This window comes from Haematobia irritans, chromosome 1, assembly GCF_050003625.1.
Source record: "Haematobia irritans isolate KBUSLIRL chromosome 1, ASM5000362v1, whole genome shotgun sequence".
Classification (NCBI taxonomy): Eukaryota; Metazoa; Arthropoda; class Insecta; order Diptera; family Muscidae; genus Haematobia; species Haematobia irritans.
Window position 1 is genome coordinate 156,675,660 of NC_134397.1, and position 24,514 is coordinate 156,700,173.

General features: G+C 24.6%; 1 protein-coding gene across 1 annotated transcript in view; it reads right to left on the reverse strand.

The window, feature by feature from the left end:
- The window catches only part of cv-c (RhoGTPase activating protein), a 382,780-nt gene that overhangs the window by 170,933 nt on the left and 187,333 nt on the right, over positions 1-24,514 (reverse strand). The window lies entirely within an intron of this gene.

Genomic DNA, 24,514 nt, shown 5'->3' on the forward strand with positions numbered 1-24,514 from the left:
AACCTTATAATTATTATAAATAAAAAGCAAATGATATATGAAAATATCGAAAATAAAAACGAATTGGTTATTAAGTTTCTATAATATGGTCACATTTGAGAGCATCGTTGCCACAATTAATTTTTATTTTGGACCCACATTGTTCCAAAATTGGACCAAAACTCGTACCAGTGGACCATTTTCCCAAATTAAATTAAAATCATTTAAAAGTTAAAATTTTTCCAAAATTTTACTTCGATAGAAAATTTTATCAAAATTTATTTCTATAGAAAATTTTGTCAAAATTTATTTCTATAGAAATTTTTGTCAAAATTTAATTTAATTTTAATTTAATTTATTTTATTTTCACATGAAACTAAGCCTTATACAGTTACGTAAACAACATTTTAAAAACTACTCAAAACAATTCTCTTAGATAATTTTGTCAAAATTTTATTTCCATAGAAAATTTTATCAAAATTTTATTTCTATAGAAAATTTTGTCAAAATTTTATTTCTATAGAAAATTTTGTCAAAATTTTTATTCTATAGAAAATTTTGGTCAAAATTTTATTTCTAGAGAAAATTTTGTCAAAATTTTATTTCTATAGAAAATTGTGTCAAAATTTTATTCTGCCGAAAATTTTGTCAAAATTTTATTTCTGTAGAAAATTTTGTCAAAATTTTATTTCTATAGAAAATTTATTCAACATTTTATTTGTATAGAAAATTTTGACAAAATTTTATTTCTATAGAAAATTTTGTCAAAATTTTATTTCTGTAGAAAATTTTGTCAAAATTTTATTTCTAGAGAAAATTTTTCCAAATTTTATTTCTAGAGAACATTTTGTCAAAATTTTATTTCTATCGAAAATTTTGTCAAAATTTTATTTCTATCGAAAATTTTGTCAAAATTTTATTTCTATAGAAAATTTTGTCAAAATTTTATTTCTAGAGAAGATTTTGTCAAAATTTTATTTCTAGAGAAAAGTTTGTCAAAATTTTATTTCTGTAGACAATTTTGTCACAATTTTATTTCTATAGAAAATTTTGTCAAAATTTTATTTCTATAAAAGATTTTGTCACAATTTTATTTCTATAGCAGATTTTTGAGAAAATTTTGACAAAATTTTATTTCTATAGAAAATTTTGTCAACATTTTATTTCTATAGAAAATTTTATCAAAATTTTATTTCTATAGAAAATTATGTCACAATTTTATTTCTGTACAAAATTTTGTCAAAATTTTATTTCTATAGAAAATTTTGTCAAAATTTTATTTCTGAAGAAACTTTTGTCACAATTTTGTTTCTATAGAAAATTTTGTCAAAATTTTATTTCTGTAGAAAATTTTGTCAAAATTTTATTTCTGTAGAAAATTTTGTCAAATTTTATTTCTATAGAAAATTTATTCAAAATTTTATTTCTATAGAAAATTTTGTCAAAATTTTATTTCTGTAGAAAATTTTGTCAACATTTTATTTGTATAGAAAATTTTGTCACAATTTCTGTAGAAAAAATTGTCAAAATGTTATTTCTATAGAAAATTTAGTCAAAATTTTATTTCCATAGAGTGTTTTGTCAATTTTTTTTTCTATATGAAATTTTGTCAAAATTTTATTTCTGTAGAAAATTTTGTGAAAATTTTAGTTCTATAGAAAATTTTGTCAAAATTTTATTTCTATAGAAAATTTTGTCAAAAATTTATTTCCATAGAAAATTTTGACAAAATTTTATTTCTGTAGAAAATTTTGTCACAGTCTTTTTTCTACAGAAAATTTTGTCAAAATTTTATTTCTATAGAAAATTTTGTCACAATTTCATTTCTATAGAAAATTTTGACAAAATTTTATTTCTATAGAAAATTTTGACAAAATTCTATTTCTATAGAAAATTTGGCAAAATTTTATTTCTGTAGAAAATTTTGTGAAAATTTTATTTCTATAGAAAATTTTGTCAAAATTTTATTTCTGTACAAAACTATATGAAAATTTTAGTTCATTAGAACATTTTTTGAAAATTTAATTTCTTCAGGAAATTTTGTAAACATTTCAGTTTTGTAGAAAATTTAGCCAAAATTTTATTTCTATATAAAATATTGTTAAAATTTTATTTCTATAGCAAATATTCTTTAAATTTTATTTCTATAGAAAATATTGTTAAAATTTTATTTATATAGAAATTTTGTCAAAATTTTAGTTTTAAAGAAAATTTTGTCAAAATGTTATTTCTACAAAAAAAAAATTATGTCAAAATTTTATTTCTATAGAATATTTTGAAAACAAAAAATACCGATTTGACGAAAATGGACCAAAATCAACCAAATTCCAGTTGGTCCGACCATCGGACCAAATTTAAAAATTAATAATTTTTTGGACCAATTTTGGTCCGATCGGGCAACCCTGTTTTAGAGTATGAGTCTTGCTCTAATGCAAAGATTATCTCTTTGACCACAATTCGAAAATTCTATACCATTAAGAATGGCCTTATTCTATTGAAAATCTCTCTATGAGATGGCTGAGCAGTTCACCATTCACCAAACATGGAAGTCTGGCCCATGGAACAGGCAAGAAATTGCAAAACAGATTAGTCCGATCTGACCAAAATGGCAACCCTGTTTGAGAATTTGAGTCTTCCTCTAATACAAAGATTATCTCTTTGATCACAATTCGAAAAATTTTTCAATGAAGCCTTAATGTTAAAAATAGGTATCTTTACATAAAAGAAAATTCTATACCACTGAGAATGACCATCGCCTATCGAAAATCTCTCTATGAGATGGCTGAGCAGTTTACCAAACATGGAAGTCTGGTCTATGGAACAGGCAAAAATTGCAAAACAGATTAGTTAGCAAGACAAACAACTGCATTACATATTTCAAAAATAAATAAGACCGTTGTTGTGTTTTTAACCACCATTTGATATTTTTTAGGGTTTAAAGTTGTATATTCGATTTGTCGTTCAATGCCCCTGAACTCGTACAAAATTTCCCTAAAACTAAAACCTCAAACCAGAGCTTAAATCAAATATACTGATATTGCCACTGTTTTTGGCATTTTTCGACAACTCTTCCATTTTTGTATTATTTCTTTTTTTTTCTTCTTGATATAAATACAAAGTGAAATGTAATAAAAAAAATTGGCCATTCAAGTGTAAGTGACATGCACTAACAAAAATATAGGGAAGCAAATTCCTTAATAGTTTATAGCTTCCAATGCCAATCTCCCAATAAATGGTATCATGACATGAATTTGAATATTCGGTAGTTAGAGCTGGTAGTAAACAAAACGAAAAAAACAGACCTAACTTAACAAGCTGGACAGAGCACTTGTACTTTCATTTGACATTTGTATGTGCATTGTGGTGGTCAATGAAATGACAATGTCTAGAGACAATAAATGGACAGACAGATGAACGCATAGACGAAAGAAAGAAAGATATATGGAAAGAATAGTGATGGTGGTGGTAACCCATAACAAAATGCCCAAGTAAATGCAAATTGCAAAAGGATATCAAACTGTAGCATTTTGTTGCTACCTTAGCTATTATCTCTGAAAACCAATGAAAAAGAAAATGGCAAGAAGTCATACACTGTCACTTTTGTTGAACATGGTTGTCGACTAAATTGGATTTTACATGAAATGTGTAACATATCGCTGACATAATCAAGAAAATTTAATTGTTGAATTTTATTATCATTTAATATTGTTTTCTCTACAATCTATAGTAATAATTTATATCTGGCAAATAACTTAAAGTGATGGTTTTTGTAGAAATATGAATATCAGAAAATTTTTAGTCGAATCAATTAAAAATTTAGTTGATGTGCACACCTTTATTAGAAACCGTGTGAAATTGAGCAGTTTATGAGTAAACAAAATTAACGAGATTACTTGCCAAAGAGGTCAGCTGAAAATCTATTGGCTACCAGATATCAAGCGACGCCCATGGTGTGAGTCACTGATAGTCGCTTGCCGTTCGTATTCATGGATTGTAGGATCAAAATAAATGCCAAATATTAACGGGAATTATTTTAAAGACTGTAATGGAGCCTTGGACTATGGACATTCCAATATGACTCAACACCATCGCACTCAGAAGGCTTCAACCAAGAATGCCTTAAAAGGTCCTCACTCCATTTCTACCGTCCAATGCCCAGAATGGACCCAAATACCGGTGGACCTCTTCCATCTAATGTGTGTTGGCTTTGTCGGCCCTTTGAAGGACTTACTTCGTGGCAAAGGTTGCCCCTTTGAAAAAATCTAAACTGATTCTTAAATTCAAAAGCTTATTATTTTCATAACAGAACTAATTTTTAAGTTGATTAGAAATGTAATGGTATTAATTATTTTTTTCATTGATTCAACTTAAATCGACTTTTTAAATTGAAAAATTTGGGTGATATTTTTCCGGTTTCATTATTAAAAAAATAATATCAAAATAACACCTCTTATTGGAAAACCTTTATATTAAAAAAATGAGAATAGGGACCATTGATAAAATTTAAATTTAATTGAAGCAGCGTTCTCTATATATCAGACCGGTTATCTTTCTTAGGTTAATTTATCGCAGCAAAAAAAATTTGGAAGTTCTTCCAAAGGCACAACTTTAAAAGCACTTCCAGAAGATGCACTCCCAATGACGTTTTTTTTTTACTTCTGAGCAAGTTCTTTTAATTCAAATTTTTATAACTTCGTTTTTTCATACTTTTAATGGGTAATTTTAATTTTTTTTGTTTCAAATAGGTTAAAAACAGAGCACGAATTCATAAAATGGTACAAATCATTTACATTTTGTCGAGAAAAATTCTAAATCCAATCTGAAAAAGTTGTGAATTTTTGCAAATACTTGAGGTCAAACGTTTCCGACAAGCGTTAGAATCCATTAAAAATTATAAAAAATTATAAAAATTATTTATTTGACAAAATATCACAGAATTTGTTAATTTACATCCAAAACATTGAATTCGGATCACACCTAAAGAAGTGATGCAAACTCAGTGCAACGGCTGTTGAAATGGAGGACTTCCGTCCTATGACAAGCCCATGTTAAATTCATCGCTTCTGCGTCAATTTTGCAACACTTCCAGATCCAAAAAGAACATTTTCATTACTTTTTTGGCGACGCTTTTTTTGCTGGGTATGGATATTTGCAGCCCGTTTTTTAGGTTCACTTAGACTATTCGGTCCTTTGGAATATCAATCATCACTGAGTGCTGCCCGATTCTATGCTAAGCTCATTGACAAAGAACCTCCTTCTTATAGGCGAGTCCAAATTGCGTTTTACATTAACGTGAAAACATTAAAATAAGCATTGATATTGATAGATATTTCACCAGCATTACAAAGAGGGGCTAATCCACCGCTGAAAAACTTTTTGGTATTCGGTCGAAATTGGGGTTGAACCCACGATTCGGCGTATACAAAACATGGTACAAAGCTAATCATTGCACCATGGTGACATGGTACGTTGTGTTACATGTTTGACTCGATATTATTCAGTGGTAAACCAGTGTAGGTCTTGCCCAAAATTTTTCTTCAAGTATTAGCATACTTTCAGGCGGACATACGTGTAATATATCAGACCGTTTATGGTCATTTTTATTACAATCAAACTTAATTTTTATTAAATTAAACTGACTGGTATGATAATCAGCTTTCGATGGTTTAAATTAGTTAATTAAAATTTGTATAATAAAATAAAACATTTGGAAGAAGGGTTGCCATTTTGGCACGATCGGACCAAAATTGGTCAAAAAAATTTTTAAATTTTTAAATTTGGTCCGATGGTCGGACCAAATGAAATTTGGTTGATCTTGGTCCATTATCGTCAAATCGGTATTTTTTTCAAAATTTTCTATAGAAATAATTTTTTTTTTAAATTTTCTATAGAAATAAAATTTTGACAAAATTTTCTATAGAAATAAAATTTTGATATAATTTTCTATAGAAATAACATTTTGACAAAATTTTTTATAGAAATAAAATTTTGCAAAAATTTCTATAGAAATAAAAATTTGACAAAATTTTCTATCGAAGTAAAATTTTGGATAAATCTTAACTTTTAAATGATATTAATTTAATTTGTGGAAAAATGGTCCGCTTGTACGTTTTTTTGTCCAATTTTGGAGAAATGTTGGTACAAAATAAAAATTCATTGTGGCAACGCTGTTTGGAAGTCAAAGACGTAAACGTAGAGAAGAGGTTTCTTTTCCGAGACACAAAATTATAGACAAAAGTTTTCTTGTGGCCCTAGAAGAATTTTCTTTAAGAGCATAAAAACAATATCGGAGATAATCATTGAATCGTTTGTTTATTTGCTTCAGCAGAAAATCTGTGATACTAAGGCAGAAATCCGTTTGTCTAAAATTTCGATCCGGAGGAAAATACTTTTTTTTTTTTTGAGTATATAACTTTCGTAAAACAAATCGTAAAATTAATTTTGAATTTTTTAATACTATGTTTTCATTTCAGTAGTATATTCTCAAAACCCCCATTTCCATTTATTTAGGTAGATTTTGTGTGATTTTTGTATCACCCCAAACATGTTGCCTTCCTAGTCTATTAACCCTGAGGCTAAGTTGAATATTTGTGGTTTTGTTTCTTTTCACCAATTTTTGTATTTTAAAAGTCATTGCCTTTTTGTTGAACTGTTAAGTGCTTTAATTTTTAAAAAATATATATTTTTTAACAATTTTTGTTGTAAACTGAAAAATACACATAATGGTTGTGAAGAATTTTCAAGTGCCTTTAACGTTGCACATTCAATACGAATATGTGTTACCATTCTCAGCATAGTCATCATGGATTGCGAGTATTGAATCTTTTCATTTTAGCCCCCAGATTTAGGTTAGGTGCCGGTTTTGTTTTTTAACAATTCTTGTTATAGATCTTAACGAGTATCTTGGCGTGTGTGTGTTAACCCAATTTGTAACGTAAACGGAAATTTATTTGTTTTTGACCCTGTCTACAACTCTCAATTGTCATTGTCTGTTATAGATCATTTACCTCAATCAGATCAGACAGAGCTAGAGAAATACGTGATTGTTTACTTTCCTTAAAGAGTGACCTTCAGCAGCAGCAGCAGCAACAGTCGAGATCTATTTGTATAATATGGTTAACTTTTAATTTTCTTCAATGTTTTTAATGAAGAGTTTTTTTTTTTTTTTTGTATGAGGTAAACATCTTCCATGATTTTTGTGGTTCATTAAATTTCAAAATATTTTGATGTTATTTCTTATGCTAGATTGTTTACTCAAGTCATTTTTTTAACCATTAAGCATTTAAAGGTTTTGTGAGGGTTAAAGGTGGGGATTTTGATTTTTGGAGTTGACCGTTGCCTATTTCCTTTTAATTTGTTGGGTTTGTCAGTATTGACCCGCATTATGAGATGAGAGAAGCGTCATTATTGCATCTTAACACATTTTATGGTCAATGTCAATGTCAAATATAAAATTTTGAATGTATTCCTGGTTGGAGATGAATTTAGTGTCGGGTTATGTATATACTAATGGCGAACGTAACAAAAATTTTGTAATCGTTTCTGAAGAAAAATTGAAATTGAAAAAAAGGTCAAAACTTTTCGACAGGACATCCAAAAATTTAACTCAGCTCTGGAGGTAGTGGTCATACTCGAACGAGGTCTTAAGGTTAAGGGTAAGGTTTAAAAATAAATAAGGTAAATAAAATAAGGTACCGAGCTGTCGACAATGAAAACCCCGACAAAATTTTCTATAAAAATAAAATTGCGACAACATCTTCTATAAAAATAAAACTTCAACGAAATTTTCTAGAAAAATAAAGTTTTGTCAAAATTTTGTAGAAAAATAAAATTTCGACGAATGTTCTGTAAAACTAAAGTTTTGACGAAATTTTCTAGAAAAATAAAATTTTAACAAAATTTTTTAGAAAAATAAAATTTCAACAAAATTTTCTAGAAAAATAAAATTTCAACGGAAATTTTATTATAACGGCGGTATGAACCTTCGAACAGTGTTGCCCATTCCTGGTGAAGATTACGCCTACAAAAATCCACCCCCGCCCCCTCCCCCCTTCGGCAATAGGGAAGATTTGAAAAATTGAAACAGACTGGCAAGGAAATTCGAGGGGAGTAATCTCCTTCGAAAGGAGACAAGAAATTCCATCTGGAGGCCACCTCTGCTGAGAAAAACCCTCGACAAGGGGTAGTCTCGAAAAGTAGGAGGTTAGACCACAGGTTACAATAGCTTCGCCTTAGGACGAGGTACCGAGCTGTCGACAATGAAAACCACGACAATATTTTCTATAAAAAATAAAATTGCGACGACATCTTCTATAAAAATAAAACTTCAACGAAATTTTCTAGAAAAATAAAGTTTTGTCAAAATTTTGTAGAAAAATAAAATTTCGACGAATGTTCTGTAAAACTAAAGTTTTGACGAAATTTTCTACAAAAATAAAATTTCAACACAATTTTTTTAGAAAAATAAAATTTCAACAAAATTTTCTAGAAAAATAAAATTTCAACGGAAATTTTATTATAACGGCGGTATGAACATTCGAAGAAAGATGCCCATTCCTGGTGAAGATTACGCCTACGAAACCACCCCCTTGGCAATAGGGAAGATTTGAAAAATTGAAACAGACTGGCAATGAAATTCGAGGGGAGTTCCCTCCTTCGAAAGGAGATATCTGCTGAGAAAAACCTTCGACAACGGGGTAGTCTCGAAAAGTAGGAGGTTAGACCACAGGTAACAATATCTTCGCCTTAGGACAATGAAAACCCCGACAAAATTTTCTATAAAAAATAAAATTGCGACATCTTCTATAAAAATAAAACTTCAACGAAAAAAAGATTTGACAAAATTTTCTAGAAAAATACAATTTCGACGAATCTTCTATAAAAAAAGTTTTGACGAAATTTTCCAGAAAAATAAAATTTCAACACAATTTTTTTAGAAAAATAAAATTTCAACAAAATTTTCTAGAAAAATAAAATTTCAACGGAAATTTTATTATAACGGCGGTATGAACATTCGAAGAAAGATGCCCATTCCTGGTGAAGATTACGCCTACGAAACCCGACCCCCCCTCCGCAAAAGGGAAGATTTGAAAAATTGAAACAGACTGGCAAGGAAATTCGAGGGGAGTTCTCTCCTTTGAAAGAGATATCTGCTTAGAAAAACCCTCGACAACGGGATAGTCTCGACGAGGTACCGAGCTGTCGACAATGAAAAAATGTTCTTTTAAAAAAAAAGCTACGACATCTTCTATAAAAATAAAACTTCAACGAAATTTTCTAGAAAAAAAGTTTTGACAACATTTTCTAGAAAAATACAATTTCGACGAATCTTCTATAAAAATAAAGTTTTGACGAAATTTTCTAGAAATATACAATTTCAACAAAATTTTTTAGAAAAACAACATTTCAATGAAATTTTCTAGAAAAATAAATTTTCAACGAAATTTTCTAGAAAAATAACATTTCTACAAAATATTCTATAAAAATAATATTTTGATAAAATATTCAATAAAAATCAAGTTTCGACGATTTTTTCTATAAAAATTTCGAAAAAAAAACTTTCTATGCAAATAAAATTTCAACGAAAGTTTTCTTTAAAATAAAAAAAATTGATGAAATATTCTATAAGAATACCATTTCGAAGAACTTTTCTATAACAATCAAATTCCCATTAAATTTTCTCTAAAAATAAAATTTTGATGAAATTTTCTTTTCTAAATTTTGCCTAAATATTCTATTTCGAAGAAATTTTCAATGAAAATAAAATTTCAAATAAATTCTCTATACAAATAACATTTCTAGGAAATTTTGTATAAAAATAAAATTTCGATAAAACTTTCTATAAACATAAAACTTCAACGAAATTTTCTATACGAATAAAGATTAGATTTTTTCCAGAAAAATAAAATTTCCACGAAATTTTGTATAAAAATAAAATTTCGACAAAATATTCTATAAAAAATAATATTTTGACAAAATGTTCTAAAAACCTAAAATTGCTATAAAAATAAAATTTTTAAAAATAATTTCTTTGAAAATAAAATTTCAACGAAATTTTTCTTTAAAATTAAAAAAAAAGATGAAATATTCTATAAGAATTATATTTCGACCAACTTTTCTATCAATCAATCAAATTTCGATGAAATTTTCTCTGAAAATAAAATTTTGATGAAATTTTCTTTTCTAAATTTTGCCTAAATATTGTATGAAAATAACATTTCGAAGAAATTTTCAATGAAAATAAAATTTCAAATAATTTCTCTATACATATCAAATTTCTAGGAAATTTTGTATAAAAATAACATTTCGATAAAACTTTCTATAAACATAAAACTTTAAGGAAATTTTCTATAAGAATAAAGATTTTTTTCTAGAAAAATAAAAATTCAACGAAATTTTGTATAAAAAAATTCGGGAAAATATTCTATAAAAATAAAATGTATAAAAATGAAATGAAAATGAAATTTCAAGAATTTTTTCTTTAAAAAAAAAACTATCTATGAAATCTTCTATAGAAATAATATTTCGACGAACTTTACCGTAAAAATAAAATTTGGACAATATATTCTATGAAAATAACATTTCGAAGAAATTTTCTATGAAAACAAAATTTCAGATAAATTTTCTATACAAGTAAAATTTCGATGAAACTTTCTATAAATATAAAATTTCGAATAAATATTCTATGAAAATAACATTTCAACATAATTTTCTTTAAAATGAAAAAAAGCTATCAACAAAATTTTCTTTAAAAATCAAATTTCGACAAACTTTTCTGTTAAAATAAAATATCTACTTTTTCTAAAAAAAAATAAACGAATTTTTCTATAAAAATAAAATTTCAATGAAATCTCTAAAAGTAAAAATTCGACGATATATATAAAAATATTTTTTTTTTCGAAATGTTTTATAAAAATTAAATTTTGATGAAATTTCCTATACTCTGAACAAAATATTTACATGATATTAAAGATTACGCAACCTAATTTTTAAGATGCGACATTTACAAAATATTGAGAACAAATTTCTTTAAAATAATGACATTTTAATCAAAATAAAGTTTATAATCTTTGCTGCAAAATTTTTTTTTATTAAATTTAGGACACAAATTTTGTAAATTTTCATCCCTCTGTTAAAGTCGCATGTCTTTGAACTAAGGCTAATTTTCCTTAAAGTTAGAGAAACACATTTTTGCTTTAAAGAAATTGGCTTAAATTAATTTTATTGTTCCTAGATTTTAAGCCAGATAGGTCACTAAAAAACTTCTTTATTTTAAAGAAGCCGTATCTTTGGCTCGGAATCAATACCAAAATTTTTAATGGAAGATCAAAATCTTTGGATCCAAGAAAACTGGTTTTTGAGTGTAGACATGAAATTTCGAAGAAAATATAAAAATACAAGCAAAATGGAAAAACCAAAGAAGGATAATAACGATTTAATTTAAATATAATTAATTTTATTTTATTTCATTAAACTTTATTTTTATTAGATGATGGTATTTATTTATTTTTTGTTTTTGCTATTTAATTGCCTGGAACCCATATCAATTCTAACTTTGTCTGTAGACTTCAAGATATGCTAAGAATTTCCATTTGCTATAAAGACGCACTAAAGTCTTACCAAGTTATGACTTATATCCACAGACATTAAGACGCAACACCTAAATGTATGAGTTTTATGGCTATATCGTCATTGTTAAGCTATGCCAATGAGTAATTAACCATCAATGCCTGTCAGTCATTAAAGTACTTTAAGTCCAACAAAACTCAATGGAAAATATTAAAATATTTCTTAAGACGAAAGAAACAAAAAAAAAAAAAAACAAAAATGCATTATCAGCCATAATGGTACTATGGCTATGTGTTGCTGCTGCTGCAGCAGCTACTTAATAGTGACAGTCGACAGTTGGTAATTCCGATGCAACTGTAACAGCAGCATCGCTACAATAACATTCATAGTGAATTGATTCAACATTGACAGCGGTAAATGAACTTCATTCCGCTCTAAGCATTATGGTAACTCTTTGGTTGTACTTTTCCAATGCCGGCACCTCTATTCATATTAAGTTGTTAATATTGTGGTAATAAAAGTGATGACTGCTGACTTTTATATGTTGCAATTGCAACTCACCACCTCTATGGTAGTTAAATCGGTGGACCGGCTGACGGACATCCGTCCCAACTAAATAGCGTCTCTGCAGCGTTTTGTTTTCTTCTACAATCCTCGTTTAGTAATTTGTGTCGATAAACTTTCGTTTTTGTTTCATTTTTTTAGTATTTTCCCAAGTCATGGCTTTATGGATGTTACCATCAACTTGGCCTAGCCGATCATAAAATACTTTATTCACTTTCAATTGCATTTGGCCAAGAAAGAAGGGGTTCTCACTCACGAAGAAACGAAGTGTGTTGGAAATTGTTAGAAAGTTAAAAATTTTCAATAAACGCTTGTATTTCAATATTCTATAAAAACAAAATTTCGGCACGAATTTTATATAAATTTTCAATAAAAATAAGATTGTGACACAATTTTCGTCGAAATTTTTCATACAAATTAAATTTCATAACACTTTCTATGAGAATAAAATTTAAAAATAAAATTTTGACAAAATTGTATAAAAAATAAAATTTTTGCAAAATTATGTATAAGTTGTTTGTTAATTGTCTGTAAAAATAAATTTTCCATGAAATTTTCTTTAAAATAAATATTCTATAAAAATTAAAAACAAAATAAATTTTCTACAAAAATAAAATTTCAACAAAATTTCCATAAAAATAAAATTTCGATGAAATTTTATGTTAAAACAAAATTTCAACAAAATTGTCTATAAAAATAAAATTTCGATTCAATAAAATTTCGAAAAAATTTTCTATGAAAAAATTTCGAAGAAACTATCTATGGAAATAACATTTCGGCTAAAATTTCTATAAAAATAAAATTTTTACTAAATTTTCTATAAAAATAAAATTTCGACTAAATTTTGTATTAAAACAAAATTTTGACAAAATTTTCTATAAAAATGAAATTTTGACGAAACTTTCTATAAAATTTTGACGAAATTTTCTATAAAAATAAAATTTCGACGAAATTTTCTATAAAAATAAAATTTCAACGAAATTTTCTACAAAAATAAAATTTCGACGAAATTTTCTATAAAAATAAAATTTCGATGAAATTTTGTATTGAAATAAAATATTGACAAAATTTTCTATAAAAATGAAATTTCGACGAAATTTTCTATAAAAATAAAATATTGACAAAATTTTCTATACACATAAAATTTCGACGAAATTTTCTATGAAAATAAAATTTCGATGAAATGTTGTATTAAAATAAAATGTTGACGAAATTTCTATAAAAATAAAATTTCAATGAAATTTTCTACAAAAATGAAATTTTGACGAAATTTTCTATAAAAATAAAATATTGATTAAATTAAAAATTTTTGAAAGATTTATATGAAAATAAAGGTTCTAGAAAACTTACTATTTCGATAAAATTTTCAAAAAAAAATTTCAACGAAATTTTCTAAAAAAATTTCCACGACAAATTTCGACGTAATTTTCTATAAAAATAAAATTTTGATGAAATAATTTCTATCAAAATAAAATTCCGATGAATTTTGTTTATAAAAATAAAATTTAGATGAAATAATTTGTAAAAATTAAATTTCCAGGAAATTATTTGTAAAAACAAACTTTCGACGAAATTTTGTGTAGAAAAAAACTTTCAACGATATTTTCTACAAAAATAAAATTTCTAAGAAATTTTCTATAAAAATAAAATTTCGACGAAATTTTCTATAAAAATAAAATTTCGATGGAATTTTGTATTAAAATAAAATTTTGACAAAATTTTCTTTAAAAATGAAATTTTGACGAAATTTTCTATAAAAATAAAATATTGACAAAATTTTCAATAAAAATTTAAAATTTGTTGAAAGATTTATATGAAGTTAAAGTTTCTAGAAAACTTTATATTTCGACAAAATTTACAAAAAAAAAAATCATCGAAATTTTCTAAAAAAAATTCGACGAAATTTTCTATAAAAATAAAATTTCGACGTAATTTTCTATAAAAATAAAATGTCGACGAAATTTTTTATAAAAATAAAATTTTGATGAAATAATTTCTATCAAAATAAAATTCCGACGAATTTTGTTTATAAAAATAAAATTTAGATGAAATAATTTGTGAAAATAAAATTTCCAGGAAATTATTTATAAAAATAAACTTTCGACAAAATTTTCGATAGAAAAAAACTTTCAACGATATTTTCTACAAAAATAAAATGTCGACATTCTTTTATAACAATAAAATTTCGACGAAATTTTCTATGAAAATAAGACTATGACGAAATTTTCTAATTTTAAAATTTTCTATAAAAATAAAATTTCTAAGAAATTTTCTATAGAAATAAAACTTTGAAGAAATTTTTTATAGAAATAAAACTTTGAAGAAATTTTCTATAGACATAAAACTTTGAAGAAAGTTATAAAAATAAAATTTCTTAAAAATTTTCTATAGAAATAGAACTTTGTATAAATTAAAATTTGGAACAAAATTTTGAGAGAAAATAAAAATTCGCCGAAATTTTCTATAGAAATAAAATTTCGACGAATTTTCTATAAAAATAAAATTTCGACGAAAATTTCTATAGAAATAAAATTTCAACGAAATTTTCTATAAAAATAAAATTTCAACGAAATTTTCTATAAAAATAAAATTTCAACGAAATTTTCTATAAAAATGAAATTTTGACGAAATTTTCTATAAAAATAAAATTTCGATGAAATTTTGTATTAAAATAAACGTTCGACGAAATTTAAAATTTGTTTAAAGATGTATATGAAGATACAGTTTCTAGAAAATTGTCTATGGACATACATTTTTTGACGAAATTTTCTATAAAAATAAAATTTCGACGAAATTTTCTATAAAAATAAATTTTGCAAATTATTGTACAGAAATTAAACTTCGACGAATATTTCTATAATAATTAAATCTAGACAAATATGACAATAAGATTTTTTGAGGAAATTTTCTGTAATAATTGGCTAAATTGAAAACTTATATCCCTCTTTCGGATTATAAAAGTGTCCATCTATGTGAAACCCTATTAACATTTTCCCTTACACTTTCTCCCTTCCCCATTCATCTAGTGATCAAAAACAATTTTCAATTTAACAACTTGGTTTTAATCGAAAATCTGCAATCTACCTCAAGTCTCGATTGCATATTATGTCAACCAATCAGCAAACTGTCAACAGTTTATTTTTCCTCATAGACATTTTTATTGTTGATTTGGCTGTAAATGTTGCTCCTGCTGTTGCTGCTTTGGATGCAGCTGCTCCATGTAATGGTAAACCAAATAAATATCTTAATTTACTTTAGTTTTTGTTTTTTTGTTTGTTTTCAATTTTCAAACGTTTAGTGGTGTTTGCTGGAAAAGCAATATTAGCCAGCTGGACGGACAGACAATTTTACTTAATGTTGAAAAGCATTATTTACAATATTTTTTTTCTTATGAAGTTGCCTTTTTGCAATTTATATTTGATTTGTTTTAGTGATATTTTTGAGGTTGCAACATTGTTTAGAGGACGTTGTCGTCATCTTCGTAGCCATTAATATATTTATGTATTGTCTTAATGTTTATGCAATTAACATTGACAACGTAATGGAATTTTTCAATTATATATTCAAGTGCAACCGGTCGCATTAGCCACCACTTAAGCTTTGGAAATAATGCTATTTTTAATGCTGGATAAATGCTAAAATATGTAATTAATTTAGTTGATTTTATTAAATGAGAACCACTTAGATTTGTGCAAATTTATGAGATCACCTAATTAAATCGTAAAATTTTCCATTACCTGATGTGATAAATTCCAAAATGGGAATGGGTTTGATAAAGACAAAAATTAAAGAGAAATTTGGGAAAATTAGTTTTTGTTAATAAATTGAAACAATTAAAATTGGACCGTTGTACAAATTAAATGATCCGTAGATTAAACATAACTGGAAATTTATTATAATTTAATTTTTTGTCTATAAAAATTCACATAAATAAATTTACATTTAAGAATTACACATAATGCTTCAAAATCTTTAAATTTTGATACACTTTTCTATTGCAACTAATAGTGACAGAGTTAAAATGTAAAAAGCTAAAATTGTCGAAATCTGCAATCGTCCAGATAAAAATAATAAAAGTCAATATAAAATTTCGACTAAATTTTCTATAAAAATAAAATTTCGACGAAATTTTCTAAAAAAAATTCGATGAAATTTTCTATAAAAATAAAATTTCGACGTAATTTTCTATAAAAATAAAATTTCGACGTAATTTTCTATAAAAATAAAATTTCGACGAAATTTTCTATAAAAATAAAATTTCGACGAAATTTTCTATAAAAATAAAATTTCGACAACATTTTCTATAAAAATAAAATTTCAACAAAATTTTCTATAGAATTAAAGTTTTGATGAAATTTTCTATAAAAATAAAATTTCGACAACATTTTCTATAAAAATCAAATTTCAGCAAACTTTTCTATAGAATTAAAATTTTGATTAAATTTTGTATTAAAATACGAAATAATAGTCGACGAAATTTTCTATAAAAATAAAATTTCTGCAAAATTTTCTATCATAATAAAATTTGGACAAATTTTTTATAAAAATAAAATTTAGAGGAAATTATTTGTGAAAATAAAATTTTTAAGAAATTATTTATAAAAATAAAATTTCGACAAAATTTGCTACAGGATAAAAATTTCAACGACATTTTCTACAAAAAAAAAAAAACATTCGACGAAACTTTCTATGAAAATAAAACTTCGAAATTTTCTATAGAAATAAAATTTCGATGAAATTTTCTATAGAAATAAAATGTTGACGAATTTTCTATAAAAATAAAATTTTGACGAAATCTTCAATAGAACTAAAATTTAGAGGAAATTATTTGTGAAAATAAAATTTCGAGGAAATTATTTATAAAAATAAAATTGCGACGAAATTTTCTATAGAAATAAAATTTCAACGACACTTTCTACAAAAATAAAATTTTGACTAAGTCTTCTATAAAAATAAAATTTCGACAAAATTTTCTATGAAAATAAAACTTCGACGAAATTTTCTAATTTTAAAATTTTGACGAAATTTTCTATAGAAATAAAATTTCAACGACGCTTTCTACAAAAATAAAATTTTGACTAAGTCTTCTATAAAAATAAAATGTCGATGAAATTTTCTGTATTTATAAAATTTTGCCCAATTTTCTATAGAAATAAAATTTTGACGAAATTTTCTCTGAAATATAATTTCGTCATATTTTTTATAGAAATAAAAATTCGGCGAAATTTTCTGTAGAAATAAAATTTCGACGAAATTTTCTATAGAAATAAAATTTCGACGAATTTTTCTATAGAAATATTTCTATAGCAATTTCGACGAAATTTTCTATAGAAATAAAATTTCGACGAATTTTTCTATAGAAATTAAATTTCGTCGAAATTTTCTGTAGAAATAAAATTGCGACTGAATTTTCTATAGAAATAAAATTTCAACGACGCTTTCTACAAAAATAAAATTTTGACTAAGTCTTCTATAAAAATAAAATTTCGAAAAAATTTTCTATGAAAATAAAACTTCGATGAAATTATCTAATTTTAAAATTTCGACAAAATTTTCTATAGAAATAAAATTTCAACGACACTTTCTACAAAAATAAAATTTTGACTAAGTCTTCTATAAAAATAAAATTTCGACGAAATTTTCTGTATTTATACAATTTCGCCCAATTTTCTATTGAAATAAAATTTTGACAAAATTTTCTCTGAAATATAATTTCGTCAAATTTTCTATAGAAATAAAATTTTGACGTAATTTTCTATAAAAATAAAATTTCGACGAAATTTTCTATGAAAATGAAATTTCGACGAAATTTTCTATAAAAATGAAATTTCGACGAAATCTTTTATAGAAATAAAATTTCGACGAAATTTTCTATAGAAATGAAATTTCGACGAATTTTTCTATAGAACTAAAAATTCGGCGAAATTTTCTGTAGAAACAAAATTTCGACGAAATTTTCTATAGAAATAAAATGTCGACGAATTCTTCTATAGAAATAAAATTTCGTCGAAATTTTCTGTAGAAATAAAATTGCGACGGAATTTTCTATAGAAATAAAATTTTGACGAAATTTTCAATAGAAATAAAACTTCTATGCTATAGAAATAAAATTTCGGCGAAATTTTCTAAAGAAATAAAATTTAAACGAAATTGTCTATAGAAAAAAAATTTCGTTGAAATTAATTAAAAAAGATAAAATTTTCTATACAAATAAAATTTCGAAGAAAATTTCTATAGAAATCAAATTTTCTTAAAAAAAAAAAAAACATATTTCGATGAAATTTTCTATAAAAATATTTTTTGAAGAAATAGTCTATACTGATTTTTTCTTGAAGGAATTTTCTTCTTTAAAATATATTTCGATGAAATTTCCTATAAAAACTGAACAACATAAAAAATTACCAAAACATTTCCATTTAAAAAGTTGGTTGAAGATATAAACGTAATCCATTAAAAACATAACTGATATAATTATCTTTTATATCGAATTAAAAAATAAATTCAGTTAAGAAAATGATTAAAAACGTTTTCGATTAAAATGTTATTTATCCCAATTAAATTGCTAATTTAATAATAATAATAATAAAATTAAATAAAAAATGTTTGCAATTAAAAATATAATTTAAAATATTACTCGAAAATAATTTCTAGGTACATCTTCGGGTAAAATAATTATAAATCAATAAATAGTCATACAATAAATAATTTTTTGTCTCAATTAAAAAAATGAATTTAAGGTAAATAAAAGGTTTACGGCCAAAATGAATTATATTTATATTTAAAAAACTAATTGAGAGTACCGAAGAAATCAATTAATTTTTTGAATCAAATAGAAAAAAGTCTATGATTGGTACTATAATTATCGTGATTGAGGCAATTTCAATTATTTTGATCAACTAATTTTGTTATTGAATAAAAAAAACATTGTTTTTAATTAAATATATAATAAAAATTTAAAATATATAATATTTATTTTTTTTTTTAAATGTCGGTTATGCAGACTTTTTTGTTGTATATGTATTAATAATTAAAATTATTATTTTATTAAAATAAAGCGATATCGCACTTTCCTTGATCTCTCACCACAGTCGAATGGGGGAAAAAATCGTAAGCTTTATTAGCCATGAGTTATGGGGCATTATCATTGCGGTCGTCATCATCAGAGTAATGCCCCTCCATCTATATGCAGTTTCATTGAAGAAGGCAAGGATGACATTATCAGATTTGCTTTTAACACTTTCATTACTTAATGTCGACATATACTTGCAATTTTTCTTAACGCTAATGAAGCTTATACAAAAATAAAATAAAATAAAAAAAAACTATTTTCAATTTAAAACGCAAAGTAAAATGCTATGAGGCATAACAAAATTGAAAGTGAATCTTTGGTGATGATGAAATCTCGTATGAACATTCGCAACATCACTGGTAACATTCAGTGCGGAGGATCTCAAGCGTTAATTGTAATTTCCTTTAGAGCTCCTTCACCAAGTCCTCAGCGAATGAAACCTTCTTAAAGACACCTCTTTTTCCATATCATATCATCACATATGGCCGTTGAACTGTCATTTTTGCGGGTGCAAGAAAAAAACAGACGCGTTTTGTTGACTTGGTTGCTTTTATTTGGTCTCTTACTCTTAACTGAATGAAAATCGCATCTTTGTAAATGCAACACGTCTCCTTTATGGCATTTTAAATGCCGCCATAAATGTTGCACATTACCGCTAGTTTGTCGTCATCAAAGTTACCATTTGCGTTTAATTCAAAGCCTTCTTACTGATGATGATTTTTGTGTGGTTCATGTGTTTGCTTTGAGTTTTCTGGGACTTATGTGGGATGAATGGTTATTTTTCGGAAGAAACTTCATGACTTTACACTAAAATCTAAAAGGAGCTACATGGCTTTTTTTCTCAAAATTTAATGGTTTATATTAAACGCCCACCAAAGTTTACTTTTTTATGTAGAGCTTGATTTGGATGTGAGTTTTATTTCAAGAAGAAAAAAATTGTCTGATTTTTTGGGGTGCCGCAAAATTTAGTTTTATGTTGATTTTCCCTTATATGTATACAAAAAATAAATTTTGAATTATGCCACTAGCACTAAAAAAATGTTTCCTTTTTTTCTACAATAGTAATAACGAATGTTGGAAACATTTTTTGGGTCATATGTGAAAATTTAATTAAATGAAAAACAATCACAATTTTCAAATATAGATACAATTTTTTTTTTTAATTTTAATTAATAACATACACAAGAAGTTTTGTGATTATAACATCTAATAAAATGAAATTTGATTGAATTTCGGTGATTATTAGATTTAAAAATAAAATTTTATTAAAAGAATCAAATAGCCAAGCAAGTTGATGAAGTACAATATCGAGATCGCTTCATATAGGTAATTATGCACCGATGTGCTTGCTGCTGCAAGAGGCTCAATGAGTCAAATTTGGGTATTGGTTTATATAAGGGCTATACATATTTAAAGAAAGAAAATTAAAAATTTTATTTTTATAAAAAAAATTCTAAAAATTGTAGTTTTATAAAAAATTTTGTCGAAATTTTATTTTTATACAAAATTTTTTCGGAATTCTATTTTAATACAAAATTTCGTCGAAATTTTATTTTTGTGGAAAATTTCGTCGAAACTTTATTTCTAAGGATTTTTTTAGCAGAATTCTACAAAAGTTTAATTTTTATAAAAACATTCGTCGAATTTTATCTATTTTATTTTTTTCTTAATTTAGAAAATTTCCTAGAAGTTTTGTTTTTATAAAAAATTTTCTAGAAATTTTAGTTTTCAAAAAATTACCTAAAGCTTTTATTTTTTTAATTTAATTTAATTTAATTTTAAAGAAATTTTATTTTTGTAGAAAATTTTGTCGAAATTTTATTTTTGTAGAAAATTGTATTCCTATGGAAAATTTCATTGACAGTTTATTTTTATAGAAAATTTAATACAAATTGTTTTTTTTTTATAGAAAATTTCGTTGATGTTTTATATCTATAAAAAATGTATTCGAAATTTTATTTCTATCAAAAATTTTATTTTTTTCTTAATTTTGAAAATTTCCTAGAAGTTTTGTTTTTATAAAAAATTTTCTAGAAATTTTATTTTTCAAAAAATTACCTAAAACTTTTATTTTTTTTTTAATTCTAAAGAAATTTTAATTTTTGTAGAAAATTTTGTCGAAATTTTATTTTTGTAGAAAATTTCGTCAAAATTATATTCCTATGGAAAATTACATTGACAGTTTATTTTTATAGAAAATTTAATACAAATTGTTTTTTATATAAAATTTCGTTGATGTTTTATATCTATAAAAAATTTATTCGAAAGTTTATTTCTATGGAAAATTTCGTCGAAATTTCATTTTTATAGAAAATTTTGGGAAAATTTTATTTTTATAGAAGATTTTGTCAAAATTTTGACAAAATATTCTATATATATCTATAAACAAAATTTATTCGAAAGTTTATTTTTATGGAAAATTTCGCCAAAGTTTTGTTTTATAGAAAATTTCATCAAAATTTTGACAAAATTTTCTATATATATCTATAAAAAAAATTATTCGAAAGTTTTGTTTTTTATGGAATATTTCGCCAAAGTTTTATTTTATAGAAAATTTCGTCGAAATTTTATTTAAATGGAAAATTTCGTCGAAATTTCATTTTTATAGAAAATTTTGGAAACATTTTATTTTTCTTTAAATTTCATGACAAAAATAAAATGTTAAATTTCTTGACAAAAATTAAATTTTGTCAAAATTTTATTTGTATAGAAAATTTCTTAAAAATTTTATTTAAAAAAAAATCCTTGAAGTATCACATTATTTATTTATTTTTTATTTTAAACATACGGTAAATGTATGATAGAAATTAAAAAGAAGAATTGGCTGCTAAGCCATTTATAGAAGATTTCCTAGAAATTAGATTTTTATAGAAGATTTCCTAGAAATTAGATTTTTATTGAAAATATCCCAGAAATTTTATTTTTATAGGAAATTTCCAAGAAATTTTATTTCTATAGAAAATGTAAAAAAAAATCATTTTAATAAAAAAATTCCTAAAAATTTTATTTTAAGAGAAAATTTCCTACAAATTTTATTTTTATAGAAAATTTATCGAAATTTTATTTTTATAGAAAATTTTGTCGAAATTTTATTTTTGTAGAAAAATTTGTCGAACTTTTATTTTTATAGAAAATTTTCTAGAAATAATAGAAAATTTCGTTAAAATTTTGTTTTTTTTTTTTAGAAAATGTCCTAAAAATTTTATTTTTATAGGAAATTTCTTCAAAATTTTATATATATGTTATATCTATAAATAATTATTCAAAAGTTTATTATTTTTATGGAAATTTTCGCCAAAGTTTTATTTTTTAGAAAATTTCGTCGAAATTTTATTTTAATGGAAATTTTCGTCGAAATTTCATTTTACAGAAAATTTTGGGAAAATTTTATTTTTATAGAAAATTTTGTTTAAATTTTGACAAAAATAAAATTTTGTCAAAATTTTATTTGTATAGAAAATTTCTTAGAAATTTTATTTTAAAGAAAATTTCCTAATACTTTATTTATTTATTGTTTATTTTAAACATACAGTAAATTTTCTATAGAAATAAAATTTCTTTTAAATTTTCTATAAAAATAAAATTTCTGGGATATTTTCAATAAAAATCTAATTTATAGGAAATCTTCTATAAATCATTTCCTAGAAATTAGATTTTTATTGAAAATATCCAAGAAATTTTATTTTTATAGAAAATTTCCAAGAAATTTTATTTCTATGGGAAATGTAAAAGAAATTTCATTTTAATAAAAAAATCCTAAAAATTTTATTATTAGAGAAAATTTCCTACAAATTTTATTTTTATAGAAGATTTTGTCGAAATTTTCTTTTTATAGAAAATTTCCTAGAAATGTTATTTCTATATAAAATTTTCTAAAAATTTTATTTTTATTTATTTATTGTTTATTCTAAACATACAGTAAATTTTTGATTTATAGAAGATTTCCTAGCAATTTATTGAAAATATCCCAGAAATTTTATCTTTATAGAAAATTTCCAAGAAATTTTATTTCTACCGAAAATGTAAGAGAAATTTCATTTTAATAAAAAAAATTCCTAAAAATTTTATTTTTAGAGAAAATTTCCTACAAATTTTATTTTTATAAAAAATTTTGTCGAAATTTTATTTTTATAGAAAATTTCCTAGAAATGATAGAAATTTTCGTTATTTTTTTTTTTTTTTTTTTTTAGAAAATGTCCTAAAAGTTTTATTTTTATATAAAATTTCTTCAAAACTTTATGTTTATAGAAAATTTCCACGAAATTTTATTTCTATATAAAATTTCCTAGACATTTCATTTTTATAAAAAAATTTATAAATTTTATTTCTATAGAAAAATTCATAAATTTTATTTTTTATAGGAATTAGGAAAACCGAATTCATTCACCAGTGCTTTGACAAAGCAACTAAATAATTTCACATTTCTTATACTATCGTTTGCTTGTCTAAATCGTAAATAACTAAATGCAAATAAAATATATTTAACATTTATTTGTCATCTAATCGCTGTGACTGTCATTATTCGCTTTAAATTTATTGAAACTTTTAACGCAAATTGTAGCTGCGCGCTCGTTTATAACAAAAAAAACCTCATCGTCCTGCTGGCCACACATTCAAAATGGCTAACATTAAATCGGCACATGAAAGTGACCGCATAATAATCCCATAACGAGCAGCTACCATTTGAAGTTACATATCATCACAACGACAATAGTACCACCAACGCAGAGCGCATGCGCGCCTTCATGATAAACTGAAAACGCATCGCAAAGCGGGCGTAAATAATGTCAGGTTTTTAGACAAAACTTGTGGACAACAAAAGAAAATCGGCTTAGCAAAACGCAATGTCTACATAAATATGACAACAAATGACAAAATATATAAACCAACCAACACATAGGAGAAATGGTCAAGGGGCGGTGGAGGTGGTGCTGATGCAAATGAAGGTGTCCACAATAGACCAACATCATCTTAACCTATCAGAGATTTAGACAAAATTAACATTCGCACAAATTTTTACACTACAAGCCGATATTTTATGGGCACATTACCCTCTAAAATACAATGGAATGCGTTTTGCCACTGGGAGCGGAGCGGAGCATACCAGGAAAGATCTATGAAATTGTGAAATCGGCAAAACTTTAAATACGATCATGTTTGCAAATGTGACTTAATGAAATGCCCATTGGTTTTTTGTATTTTGGTAATGGAAGATGGGGAAAAGTAATGGGTGTCATCACCTTTTTCCTATAAAACCACTCACAACCCATGTGTGTGTGTGTATATTTTCTTGGAGGGATACTTGGATGTAGCACACCTTTATTCACACAAATG